The 13,910-nt window shown below is 47.3% G+C and overlaps 1 protein-coding gene across 10 annotated transcripts in view; it reads left to right on the top strand.

The window, feature by feature from the left end:
• Rimbp2 (RIMS binding protein 2) overlaps positions 1 to 13,910 on the top strand; it is a 192,534-nt gene that overhangs the window by 90,663 nt on the left and 87,961 nt on the right. For 9 of the 10 annotated variants that reach the window (XM_021163023.1, XM_029478016.1, XM_029478015.1 and 6 more), the window contains one exon: positions 13,775 to 13,862. The gene's annotated coding sequence lies outside the window, so the exon portion shown is untranslated. Of the gene's footprint in view, positions 1 to 12,442; positions 12,517 to 13,774; positions 13,863 to 13,910 lie in introns of those variants that run through there. The other variant, XM_029478010.1, reaches the window with a different exon arrangement.

Raw genomic sequence — 13,910 nt, 5'->3', positions numbered from 1 at the left:
GTGAGTTCCAGGACAGCCAGGGCTACACAGAAACGCTGTCTTGAAAAAACAAAAAAACAAAAAAGAAAGAAAGAAAACTATTTGTTTATTTTATGTATATAAGTACATCCTAGCTGTCTTCAAACACACCAGAAGAGGGCATCAGATCCCATTACAGATGGTTGTGAGCCACCATGTGGTTGCTGGGAATCAAACTGAGAACCTCCGGAAGGGCAGCCAGTGCTCTTAACTGCTGAGCCGTCTCTCCAGCCACCCCCAGTGTGTGTTCTTAATCACTGAGCCATCTCTATAGCTCCCTCTTCTTACAAGATGCGCCAGTGTCCAGAGCTCTTGGGGATGAAAATGTGACTTGCCTATCTCCAGTTTCACATTTTGACAATATTTCTGACTCTACTGTGCTATCTCCTCTGGGTCCCAAGACCTGGGAAACGAGGAGTTCTTTATTGAAGAGAATGCAAGCTCCTCCTTGGTCAGCATGGGATGGTTCCTCGTGACACATCCCAGGTTTTCCAGTCTCTGGCCCACAGGCTCTGGGAGGACCCTTTCCCCTGCAAGCTCATGGTCTCTTCACCTACTGGAGGTTTCTTCTCATCCTAACTTCATTCCTCAGCAATGTGGCGGTGATAGGGTTAAATCTCCTCTGAGCTGGGATGGCCACCCCATTTCCTTTACATTACTAGTAATGGAAACCATTGAAGGTGTTTTTCTCATAAGACAGATCCCCCCAAACAGAAGTGAAGAAATGTGTGGGTGGGCCCTTGGCTGATTAATGTCTGCAAAATTTTAAAACTAACAAACACTTAGAAAGTAATTGAAGCAACAAGATAATGCTTTCTATGTATATCACGCAAGGCTTTTGGAAATAATAGGGCCGAGGATTGGCAAAGGTGTGGGACGATATGGAGCTTCGGAGAGAGGAGGTGGAACCATTCTGGAACTCCAAATAGTCTCGCATCTCCCACAGAGTGGAAGATTAAAGGACAACCCTGGGGGTGGGAGACAGTAGGGAGAACCCTGAGGGTCAGATAGACCACATTGTCTGGGCTTCATTGAACATATGGCTTTGTGTTTACATTTTAGTTTCTATTTAGAATTTCAAGTTAGCATACAAAGCTGTGGATGTCATCATGACACTTTCATACATGTGTCACAAAGAGGGGATGGATTATTATTATTATTATTAATTATTATTATTATTATTTTATAAAGAAAGACTCATTCCTTTAGTAATTACTTGAAACTGTGAGGCTCAGGGGTTCTTTCTCGCCCACCAGCCTCTTTTCTCAACTCCATTTGCTACTTTGTTTTCTGGAGAGGATTAGGTGTTTCTAAAGTTAGGGGATTAAGCAGATCCATGGTGATAGAGACTCTCTTCTGAGATTTAAGATGGTGCTGGTGTGAAGCCAAACAGAGGTTTATATACTCGAGGTGATGTCTCATGACCTGTGGTCCCTGGGGCTCAGTTCTGCAGGAAAGGGGAAATTCAGGGTTCAGAGCCCCAGTGAAGCTACAGTATCAGAGAGAAAGATTCCCAGTAGGTCCACAGATGACAGCTCACACATGGTGCTGTCTCTAGCTAGGTAATGCCATGGCTCCACATGAGGCCATACATTTTGCCTGGTGCTGTGTGCTGGGTCTTAGGGGCAGCTAGTGGCATCCTGGCTGCCCCTACCTTGTCTTCTTGATCATCTGTTGAAGCCCTATCTGGTTCCGATTCTCCCAGAACTCCTGTTTTCATCTCCCTGGGGCTTCTGCTCTTGAGATATCCACAAAATCTTCCTTTCTAGGCTTGGTTCATGTCACAGCCCTGTTCTCTCTCTCTCTCTCTCTCTCTCTCTCTCTCTCTCTCTCTCCCTCACTCTGAGTTGTCTTTTCCTAGAACCTAATCCATCTGGCACATCGTGGTCCTTTGTGTATCTCCCCAGCTAGGATATAGCTCACAAGATCAGGGTTTATCTTGGGGGCTCCCTGGGGAGCCCCATTACTGACTATACTTGGGGCTTCTGAGCAGGTCATCTGGCCAGAGTCACGGCCAGGACATCGGGACACTTCTTTCCCCCTAGGAGGATCTTCAGTTTGCACAAGCATCTTGTGTTATGCACCTTGTGTTAGGAACCCGCCACGGTGCTGGCCAGCAGTGAAATCCTAACAGTAAGCAGCTACTCATATGTTAGACTGCCAGTGTGTGCAACAGCCCAAAGGCCGGTGTGAGGCAGTGTGGTCCTTGAAAGTATGATACAGTATGAATTCTCCAGCCCGCTGCTACTTTAGCCTCACCGACTGTGGCTGCTTCAAAGGAAACCACTGTAACTTCCCTTGCGAGTAAGCCACAGACCAGATGGGCTTTTGAGCGTCTAGTGTGTTCTGGGAGCTCATTTTTAGATCAGCGGTTAGGTGAAGCTTCAGTCAAACAGGAGGAGGAAGTTGGCATCTTGAGCCTGAAGACAACAATGGTCAGGCTCGCAGGCGAAGGATGCTTCTCCTGGGAAGTAAGGGAACAGCCCTCTAAAAAATGCATAGCCCCAGGACAGATGGAGGGCAGAGTAGTAAGGATGGGCACCACTTGGGGGCTTCTGCAGAGCCCCCTGTCACCTGAACACAGTCTCTGATGGCACAGACTTGGGAACTGACTGGAGCCTGGATGTGGTAGGTCCTGCCTGACCTGAGATGTTCTGCCTCTCAAACTATATCCTGGAAAACCTTTTTTTTTTTTTCTTCATAAAGTACCCAGCACCAGATGTTTCTGTTATAGCAAAACAAAACAGAGCAAGACAGATGGTATATCAAATGAGTGGGTCTCTGAAATAGACTAGCTATGTGATCCTTCTGTAGTCTCCTAACCTCGCTGAGCTAGCCTCTGGAAGAAGCCTACAAATAGACAGGTCTGATGACAAATATGTGGATGTTTACAGCTGATTGTCACTGTTTGGAAATGCAGACTCAGCAATTCTCAGATTTTTTTTTTTTAGCCTTTTTTTGGGGGGGGGGACAGAAAATATCAACCCTTATTTTCCCCTATTTTCCTATTAGATTTCTTTATCTTTCAATATTGGTCATGATCTCTAACCCTTGAAAACACATAAAGCATGTTGGGCCAAATGCAGTCGTCTGCCACCGTGCGGAATGCTTTTACTCCCTTGTCTGTGGGGCACACTGGAGGAGCTGCTCTTCACTAAGGCTCTATGGGCCTTATGCCTATGTCAGCTTTCAGAGCCAGCCCAGTGACCCTGCAGCAAGCAAGAGCTGTATGCTTGTTGCCAGTGCTTCCAGACAGCCAGAGCAGGGATTTGGCGCTTACCATTGCCTTCTTTTCCACCCGAGACCTGCTTGAAAAGGGGGCAGTTTCAGAACTGAGCCAGGCTTGTCTCTACACTGGCTCCTCCGTATCTTGTCCAGGTGAGATGGGTAGGGTCATCTTCTCATCCCAGGTACCGGGAGGCGTCACTCTGAGTACTGGGGCTCGTGGACTCAGTAGAAAAGGGCATTCCTTCGCGATGGGACAGATGCCCTGTGAACAGCCTGGGTGGAGGAGGCTGCTTCAGGGAGACGGAGTCTGGAACTGATTTTTTATTAGCCTAAAATATGGTGGCCGTCAAGGTGTGGGTCATGATGCTCACTTCTGCTGGAGAGAGCAGGAGGTATTGGGGACATTAAATAACTTGATGGTATAGCATAATGCATAAGGCAGAAATGAGGTGTGTGTGTGTGTATGTGTGTGTGTGTCTGTGTGTGTGTATGTGTCTGGTGAGAGGGCTAGAGATCTCCTAGGTCCTTGCTGAATCTTTTCTGGCCTTGTCCGTCAGGATCTTTGCTTAGGGATCATGTGGGCTCTTGGAGATGTCTGCTGTAACTTTCTTTTTTAAAAAAACAAAAAACAAAAAACAAAAACTTATTTCTAGTGATTATCCTAATCGCTTTAATCTCTCCTTTAACCCACCACTCACCAGAGGTAGTGAAAAAGAATGGATATGGGGGGTAGTGGGGTGTTATGACCTGTTTCAAAAGGTTCTTTAGAGCAACTCCCATCTGTGTTGTCTGTAAATCGACAGTTCAGTTCACAGGTCAGCAGTGGCAGCTCGATCCACTTGCAAACACTTCATGGATACATCAGAAATCCAGTTCAGTAGAGTCAGGATAGCAAACGGGAATGAGCAGTTGAGGCAGAGGCAGCCAGGCCTCACCCTCAGCATGAGTTGGCAGGAGAGGGACCAGGAGGAACATCAGGAGAAGTTCTTGGCTGTGCCTCTCTCAGGGAAATGAAGATCAGCAAAGACTCGAGACTCATAAGCTCTGCACTGCTAGCTCTATGAGCAAGCCAAGCTCAGCCTCTGTCACTGTCCCTCGAGTCCTATTTATATTCTCCAAACATCACATGTCCTCTGCCAATCAGCTTGACACTGGAAGCAGCAAGAAACTGCAGCACACTACTGGAAGTTTTTTTGGGTGTGTTTCTCTCTATGGAGTCCCGACAAATGAAGCTCAACTATGCACCGTAAGGCAGAACAATACATGGGTGCTGTTAGCAAAGAATCCTTCATCACGTGTCCTTTCACCTGTGTCTGCTTCAGCTAAACATTCCTTCACATGTTTGCCCCAGCAAAACACCATCTGACCAACTTTTCAAAGACCTCTTAAGTTTCCATTTCAGTCTGGTCTTGATTACTGCTGTTGAAGAAGAAGCCTACTGGGTATTTGTGAGCATGGCCTGTGCCTTGGGTGGTCTCTCTGCATTACCTCATCCAAGGCCACCAGGGAGCCTCATCAGATGGCTTCCATCAGAAATAATGCTGTGGTTGGTGGGATATAGGCCATAGGCCATATGCTCACCCTTTCAAGCTTCCAGCTAGTTTATACTGAAGCTATATGTATGCTCATCTTATAGCCACTAACTCCAGTCTCCGAAGACATTCACCAGAAATGCATACAAATGTCCACATGATATACATGTATTCAAGAATGTTCTTACTAACATTTAAAAAGGTTTTTTTTTTAATTAGTTAAAATTAAAAACTTAATTTTTTAAAAATCAAGGTCTTATTATGTACCCCTAGCAGAACTGGTATTTATTATGTACTCTAGGCTAGCCTCGAATTCATGGCACCTGTCCTGCCTCAGCTTCCCCAAGTGCTGGCTTTACATGGGTAGACTACCACACATGTCTATAACATCATTTTAAGCATCTATCTATCTATCTATCTATCTATCTATCTATCTATCTATCTATCTATCTATGGTTAGATTAGCATAAGGAAAGCCAGTCACCCATCATTCTTAGTGGTTAGACTTTGGGAAGGGAATGGGTCTTTCTGAGTGCTGATGAAGTTTTTCTCTGGCAATGAGGATGGCTACTCCCTATGTATATCGTGTACCACATCATCTCCTCAGGGACAGTTTGCCATACCAGCATCCGCATCTGCTGGCTTGCCTGAAGTGGTTATCTTGGGGAATTAGCAAGGCAATGTTGGAGGCTGAGGTTTAGAAGGAGAGGCAGAAAGGCTGGTGGAGCCTTAATGGAGAGTGTCATTGTGTCTAAACCATTAATAAATTCTCTCTGGAAGAAGAAGTGCCTTTTAAAAATGTCACTTAATGTTTTCAGGGCCTTGTTATCTGTGGAGAGACCCACAGAGGCTCATCTTTTACAGTAACAGAGATATAATTGATATGCCTTTCTTCCCACATTAGTAGCTGGTGAACTCTGAGCTTAGCTGTACCATGTAGCAGCAGACCAATGTCCTAGGTGTGGGATTCCAGCTGTCTAATTTCCTCCTCCCAGTCTTACTGCATGGGTATTTTATCACAGGTACCCTTCAGTCCTTTTAAGGAGTTAGGCGTCATTTATGTGTTCTTGTGTGCAGTTTTGGGTGACAACCAATGGGGTTACATTTGCCGCAGGGATACAATTCCTAAGTCCACAGGTCATGCTGAAGTCGCAAGGAGTGAAAAATTACCCAGGAGTTCTCTTAGGCAGGAGCTAAGCATCTTGAATCTCAGAGGGTTCCATGGCCAGCTTTCCCAGGCTTCAATCAGCAGTCACAAACATGTGCTTTTCATTTATGTCATTACCTGCTGGGAATTTTTAATATGAATGGAATTAAACGATGTATGACATTTTGGGCCCAGGTTCCTTCATCAACCAGAATGTTTTTGAGGATTTTCTCAGAGTAGAAGGATATTGAGGCTTAGAACTGCCTTCTTCCCTGTTGCTCTGGGAAGGCAGACTGTTGTTTGGGCAGCAGTGCCCCCCTCCCCCCTTCACATAACGGTATTTCCGATTTAAATGATCTCATGCAAATTGCCAAGAGTAGAAGGGTTAAATGATTTACTCATGACCACACTTAGACTGGTGGGACTAGACCTCCAGTCCAGGCTCTCTGGGTTGTGATTATCCAGATCCACATCCAGCGTGATGTCTTGGCATCAGCTCCTCTGGGCGGATGTGGCAGGAGATGGTCAGGACCCTGAACAGAGCCAATTATCTTTGGAATGGGAGTTGAGAATTTTGTATATCATACTGTATTTATATTACATTTCCTACCTCTCCTACTCTGCCCATGCCCTCCATTTCCTCTCAAATTCATGACTTCTTTACCTTTAGTTATTATCATTATGCATGTATATGTATAAATACACCCAGCTAAGTCTGCTTAGTATTGCTCATATGTACATGTGTTTAGGGCTCACTTACATGGGATTGGATAACCTATCAGGGGGCTTGTCCCTGGGAAAGGCTAATTCTCTCTATCTCGGCAGCCATTAATTGCCCATAGCTCTTCATCTGATGGGGCTTGAAAGGTCTCTCCTACCCACATTGGCATGTATCATCACCATGCGGGTCTTGTTTAGGTGACCAGTATACTGTTAAGATTCTATGAGCACAGTTTCCTTGTCACATAGAGAAGACATGTCTTGAGGGATGGGGTTGGCATCCCACAGTTAAAAACACTGACCCTGAATTGTTTCTCTCTAGAAGAACTGCAGGGACAAAAACGGAGAAGAGACTGAGGGAAAGGAGGTCCAGTGACCAGGCCAACTTGGGATCCAGCTCAGGGGAGGCTCCAAGGCCTGACACTATGACTGATGCTATGGTGTGCTTACAGGCAGGAGCCTAGCATGGTTGTCCTCTGAGAGGCCCAATAAGCAGCTGACTGAGACAGATGCAGATACTTACACCCAACCAATGGACAGAAACCGTGGACCTCTGTGGTTGAATTAGGGAAAGGCTGGAAAAAGCTGAAGAGGAAGGTAACCTCATAGGAAGACCAGCAATCTTTTTTTTTTAATTTTTAATATTTTTTTATTACGTATTCTCCTCAATTACATTTCCAATGCTATCCCAAAAGTCCCCCATACCCTCCCCCCCACTTCCCTACCCACCCATTCCCATTTTTTTTGGCTCTGGCATTCCCCTGTACTGGGACATATAAAGTTTGCAAGTCCAATGGGCCTCTCTTTCCAGTGATGGCCGACTAGGCCATCTTTTGATACATATGCAGCTAGAGTCAAGGGCTCCGGGGGGTACTGGTTAGTTCATCATGTTGTTCCACCCATAGGGTTGTGGATCCCTTCAGCTCCTTTGGTACTTTCTCCAGCTCCTCCATTGGGGGCCCTGTGATCCATTCACTAGCTGACTGTGAGCATCCACTTCTGTGTTTGCTAGGCCCCGGCATAGTCTCAAAAGAGACAGCTATATCTTGGTCCTTTCAGCAAAATCTTGCTAGTGTATGCAATGGTGTCAGGGCTTGGAAGCTGATTATGGGGTGGATCCCTGGATATGGCAGTCTCTAGATAAGACCAGCAGTCTTAACTAACTTAGACCCCTGAGAACTCTCAGACACTGAGCCACCAACCAGGCAGCATACACCAGCTGGTCCAAGGACCCCCTAACACATAAACAGTAGAGGACTGCCTGGTTTGGCTTCAGTGAAGGAAGATACACCTAACCCTAGAGAGACATGAGGCCCTAAGGAGTGGGGAGGCCTGGTGGAGAGGTGGGGTTGGGGGTTGAGGACATCTTCTTGGAGATGGGGGAGGAGGAAGGGGATGTGGAACTGTGGGAGGGTGGACTGCAAGGGGGTAAGGACTGGACTGTAAAAAAAATAAAAGTAATAAAAAATAAAAAAAATTGGCATTTACTTGTAAGAAAAATGTATAGAAAGAGAGAGAGAGAGAGACAGACAGACAGAAGAAGCCACAGTCTCACAGTAGACATCTTGCTCTGCTCCTCTGGCTCTTGCAATCTGTCTGACCCTTCTTTTTCTTTGTCCCCTGAGCCTTAGGTGGAGGGGATCTGTTTAGGATGCACCAATTGGGGCTGGGCACCTCACGGTTAGCAGATTTGTTCTCTAAAATTCTAAAAGAAAGCTGTGGCTTTCTTTGATGTTGATAGATCTGCTTTAGAAAGGGGCTTCGTGATGAGGGTTGAGAGCTACACTTATCTGTGGTTGTAAGGAAGTGCGTTAGGAATGCAGGTGGGGATTATGGGGGCTTCTCAACTGCTCGCTCCTTTGCCCATCACATCTCTCTTTACCACCCTCCACCCATCTATCTTCAAGTCCTCCCTTTCCCTGGCAGCTTCACCCTCCCTGCCAATGTCACCATGCTGGCACCACTTGCCAATTCTTTCCAGAAAGAATGAGACTGCAAGCACAGCCCAGTGGTCACTTTGTCATCGATGGTACCATTCTTCCATGGCACTATTAGACTAGACTTCATGCTGTAATGACACAGTTTCTATTTGAACCCACTGGGGTGGCTCTTTCTAATTTGTAAATCATTACACGCGTTCAGCCATGAGAGTGAATTTAAAACGTTTGCAGCTCTTCTTGGATGAAAAAAAAAGTGAATATCCTTTAATGAAATACACAAAAATGACCAAGTTCAGAATATAAGTCCAGTCTCCTTTGGTATGCCATTCCAGTCCTCCAATCAAGTATCTCTTTGGAGGAGAAGATGTTACAGTCAGGGATGGACAGGCAGATGGCTCCATTGGGGAAGGACTTGCCATGCAAGCATGAGGACACGTGTTGGATCCCTAAGAACCCATGTAGACAAACCATCAGAGTAGGTCTGTAATCCCAGAGCTGGGACGGCTGAGACAGGAGGATTCCAGGGACTCTCTGGCCAGCCAGCCCAGTTGAATCAATGTGTGTTAGGTTCACTGAGAGGCTCTGCCTCAGAAAAGACGACACCCAGTAGCAATTTTGTGTTCTCCACCCACATGTAAACACACATGCCCACAGGCACGCATGCGTGCACATTCACACTCACACTCACACATATCCTCCCGTAAAAATGTTGCATCTGAAAGTTTGCATTGCCATGGCTGACCTCTCTCAGGCTCCTGCTGAGTCTTTGCTGTTTAATCTCTTGTAGAGTCCTTTTCCATAAAAATCACCGTTTAGACTCACTTGGCTCTTAGCCCTGGACGGCCAATGTAGAAACTGCTTGGGTCAGTGAAGTAGGATGCAGCCATCGACCATGAGTTTGGATGTATGTTCATCTTTGATTTCATGGAAGTAAAGGTTCTCCCTGAGATCAACTTAGCTCCCATTCCCAAGCTGTGCCTGCCTGCAAGCCTCTAGCTTGGAGTAACTGTGTAGCCTTCTAGAATCTTCTAGTTAGACATTTCTGGGCCTGCAACCCAGGAGCCTGTAGTTTGGCAAGAATGGGTCAATCAGGGTGAGTAGGGTTGGAGTTAGAGACCCATAGTGCTTGGTTCAAACCCCGACTGATGCTCACACTATGAAGAGACTTCTTACTCTGGTTGTTAGTTAACCCCCTGTGCCTTTGTTTCTGGATAAGGCAAATGAGGTGCCACCTTGCAGCGCTGATGTAGCAAAGGTTTGGGGAACTGGGGAGATTTTAGGAGGAGAAGGAGAAAGTAGGCAGCTCAGAACAGTTGTTACACAGTCAAAGTAAGTCCTTCTGTGTTCCTGGCTTTCAGGGCCTCCCTGAAGGTCAACAATACAACCTCTCCACCTTTGATATCTATAGCATCCCTCCTTTGTTCTCTATCCAGTGTTAGACATGTATGAGAAGTGTCTCTTGGGTCCATAAAGTGTTGCAAGGAGCCTGGCATTTGGCTTGCCCATGGAAGCATTCTGTGCTGGGCCTTAGATAGAGGCACCACTGCTGGGCTGTGTGTTTGCCATGCTGCTGGGGTGCCCGAGCGCTGCCTGCAAGCCGCCCAGGGATGGAAGAACACAGTCTATAACAGGGGTCTGCAGTCCGTGTTTTCTCTGGTGGGAAATGAGTTCTGGGATGGTTGCCATGACTCCCAGGCTCCTGTATACCCAGGCACTGTTGGGAACATGGGTCCATGGTCTGTGCTTTTCCCTCAGGACATCTAAGTACCAGGCAGGAAGGGGAAGGCAAAGCTTGGGACAGGGATGGGACCTGGTTTGGTTCTGAGTGAGTGCCAAGAGTATGGAGGGACTGAAAGAGAGGGAGGAGGCCTCTTCCGGGAGATTTAGGCATGGCTCTTAAAGATGGAGTGCTCCTTCCCTGCAACCAACCCCACCCCGAGATCCTTGATGAAAGAGATGGTCCTTGCTTGTCCAAACTGCTTTATTTGATGGCAAATGTGAATGCATACACCTTACTCAGGGTGAACCAGGGATTAAATACCCTTTTCAGGAAGGGATGCCCAGGAAGGGAAGCTCATTGGCTAAACACTCAGGCCTATGTAGCTTCCTCATTAGCACAGAGAACTCCAGGTTTTTATGCTACAGGACTGATTGCCATGGTTCTCTCAGTGGGGTATCATGGTTACATGTTTCAGATCAGGTAGTTTGGCACGGAGCTGGTTCCATTCGTGTTGTTCTCAAATCTGAGGTTTCTGGAGGTCTGAGCCTGCTCAACCTTACCAGTTCTGTCTGGTTGCACGGTCCACTTGCCCCACACACCATGGGATCTTTCATGAGTTCCTGTTCCTCGTCCTGACTCTGAGGGCCTTCCTTGCTTTCTTCTCTCACTCCACATGTATCTGAGGAAGGCTACCTGTGACCTCCCACACGACCAGCTGCATTTCTGCTCTTGTCCTATCTCACCCTCATGAGGCTGAGACAGGGGCTATGTCTAGAACACGTGTGTGTCAGGCACCTACTGTGACCAGAGTCTAGAGGAGGCAGAACCCACGAGTTCTCCAGGAAACTTGCTTTCCCTGTCTTGCCTCAGTTTCTCTGCTGTCCGTGTTATCCTTGAGGATGGGAGATAATCTAAGCCTGTTTTTCGCCACCCTTGACATCATCTTGGCATGCTTATGCTCTTTGGAAACTGGGAAAGCTGCTTACCTCTCCATGCTGTGCTAAGAGGAGAGGTCAGTCTGGGAACCCTAGACTGATATGTCAATGGCTGAAGCCCAAGATCAAGGGGCTGGATTGTTCTATCCTATTGAGGTTCCCTTCATGCTTGCAGGTGGATGTGTCTTTACATGGCAGTGTGTAGAGGGGGAGAGTGCAAATTGAAGAAAGAAGGGAAGAGAGGGAGAGGGGGCGGGAGAGGATGAAAGGGAGGGGGAGAAGGGGAGAGGAAGAGGGAGAGGTATTTGCATTGTTATAATTGATTGCATGATTGTAAGGATACCTTAGTGATCTCTCAAGAACCCTGTCTATACATATTGCCATATTGTCGCATTGAGGCTCCAGGGTCTACATTTGGAGAGAATACAATTCACCATGGGCAGGAAGTGCCCATGGCCACATCAGGCTCAGGTGCTCACTCCAGCACCCCTTATCCTTTCTCCCTGAAGCTCCTGCCCAGTAGCTGTCTGTAACCCCCCCCCCCACACACACACACACTCATCAGTATTTGGATTCTGTCTCTGTCTGACATCTCTAATAAAGTGCCCCACTTTCAAGTCAAATCCAACCAGTAGACGTGTCTATTCTGGGAACAAATATGCTATGCATGTTTTTATTTGAGTCACTAGACCATATATCAAAAGATGAATAACCAAGAGAGAAAACCATGGTCACAGCTGAACCCTGCTCCTCTGTTGGCCTTTGAACTTGAAAGATCAAAGACTCTGACTACATGTGTCACTTGAGAGTTTTAACCCTCTGAAGGCTAGGGAAATGGCTCAGTGGGTAAAGGACCTGCTGAGCAAGTATGGAAACCCTGGGTTCGATTCCTAGAACCTGCATTAAAAAAAAATGCTAGATACGTGCTCTGAAGAGGTAGAGATGGGAGGGGGAGGAGTCTTTAGGCTTGCTTGCTAGCCCAGCCCATTTGCAGTCTCCAGTCCAGTGAGAGACCGTACCTCAGAAAACAAACTGATAATTATCGATGTGTGACAGCTCAAGTCATCCTCCTGCTTCTACCTGTATGCACACATATGTGAAAACACACACGGACTGAATTAGCTATCCAAGGCAGCAACAGAATCTGTATAAGCCAGATTGCCTGATTTTTTTTTTTTTTTTTTTTTTTTTGCAATGCTATTCCAGGTCAGAAGAGACTCAGGGGGAGGAGGGACCCTGTTCCCCGAATCACTCCTCGGCATAGTCGTGACAGAGAGTGAGTCACAGTCTCTCCATCTCCAGGCTGGGGGCGTATGTAGCTGAGCTTAATTACTGAGCCCTCAGCTGTGGTCAGCAGCCGGTGGCACCCACCTCCACAGGGGTCTATTCTGACACACAGCAGAGCCACATGAACATGGGTCACAGGGGTGTCCAGTAATGTTGACCTCTCCTTGAGGAAACCCTGCCTCAGATATCAACCCCCTAGGTCTCCCTACCACTTCTTTCTGTGCATCCTCAGCTTGGCCGTCACCCTGTGCTGCTTGGTAGAGATGGGTTTGTCGTGTTGCGGCTGCAAGCCTACACATTCTAGAAGCCTTCTGGTCCCAAGCACATACAGCCCCTATATACAGTAGTCTTGGCTCAGTTTCATTAGGGTGGTGACTTCCCTGAGTTCTCTCTAGTGCCACCCATGATGGCTTTTAGGGTACATCTTGCTGTCCAAGAGTTTAGTAGGATAATGGGGAGGACTTGCTGAGCTGCCTCCGGGCGCTACAATGAATGCACATCAGGACCACATGTGTGCTGTGCTGCCGCAGGGAACGACAGAGCCCGTAAGGCTTAAGCAGCAGCATTGGAGACACAGTCACAGTGTCCCTTCTTTTCATGTTTCCCCGGGCTTCTTTGAGGGTAAGCAATGTGCTTCAGCCATGGAGCCTGCTCAGGCTTAACCTGGCTTTCTTCCTCATTCATTCCTAACTGTCACCCACGTTCTTCAACAACACTGCTCAGCCTTTTCTTGGTTGGTCTTTGTTTCATCACCTCTTTCTGTGGCTGACCCTTGCCATGGAGACTAGCGTTGAAAGTGGCCCTCTAAGTACCAGTTTGTGATTGGGCTGATTTGGAGACAAGGCCATAGGAGAAAGAGGAGGGGGCATGCCTTTCTCTTTGTCTGGTGCTGTCTTGGGGAACAGCATCTCCTGTCTTGAATTAGACAGTTGCAGCCATTGGACCCAGTGAAGTGGAATTTAATAAGAAAAACAAGTTGGGCTTTTCTACAGCTGCTAGAAGACTGGGTGGCAGAGCCTTACCCCCTCTGTACCCAGAGCAGTTCCATGGTCAGGTGACATCATGGTACAGGTGTCCAGTCCCATTCCGCCACTGGGGTATGTGTGGCTTAGGTAGAAGAAAGACAACAGGGGGTTCCGTCTGGCTGAGGGTGCCAAGTTAGCACCCAGCCTAGAGCTGGTCTCTAAACCAGAACTTCATCCCCCAGTCTCTACCTTGTCTCATCACACCCTTTCCTTCGTTTCCAGGATGATGAACTAAAGGCCGCTGTGCAGAGAGAGCATCACCTGAAGCCCCTGGAAAGGCCTTCCCTCGAGGGCCCGGCAGCATGACCAGGTAATAACACCATTGCCACCTCACCTTGGGATTTCTCCCAAGGGCCAG

This window comes from Mus caroli, chromosome 5 (assembly GCF_900094665.2).
Source record: "Mus caroli chromosome 5, CAROLI_EIJ_v1.1, whole genome shotgun sequence".
Lineage (NCBI taxonomy): Eukaryota > Metazoa > Chordata > Mammalia > Rodentia > Muridae > Mus > Mus caroli.
The sequence above is the reverse complement of the archived record's forward strand: the minus strand, read 5'-3'. Positions and strand labels throughout refer to the sequence as shown.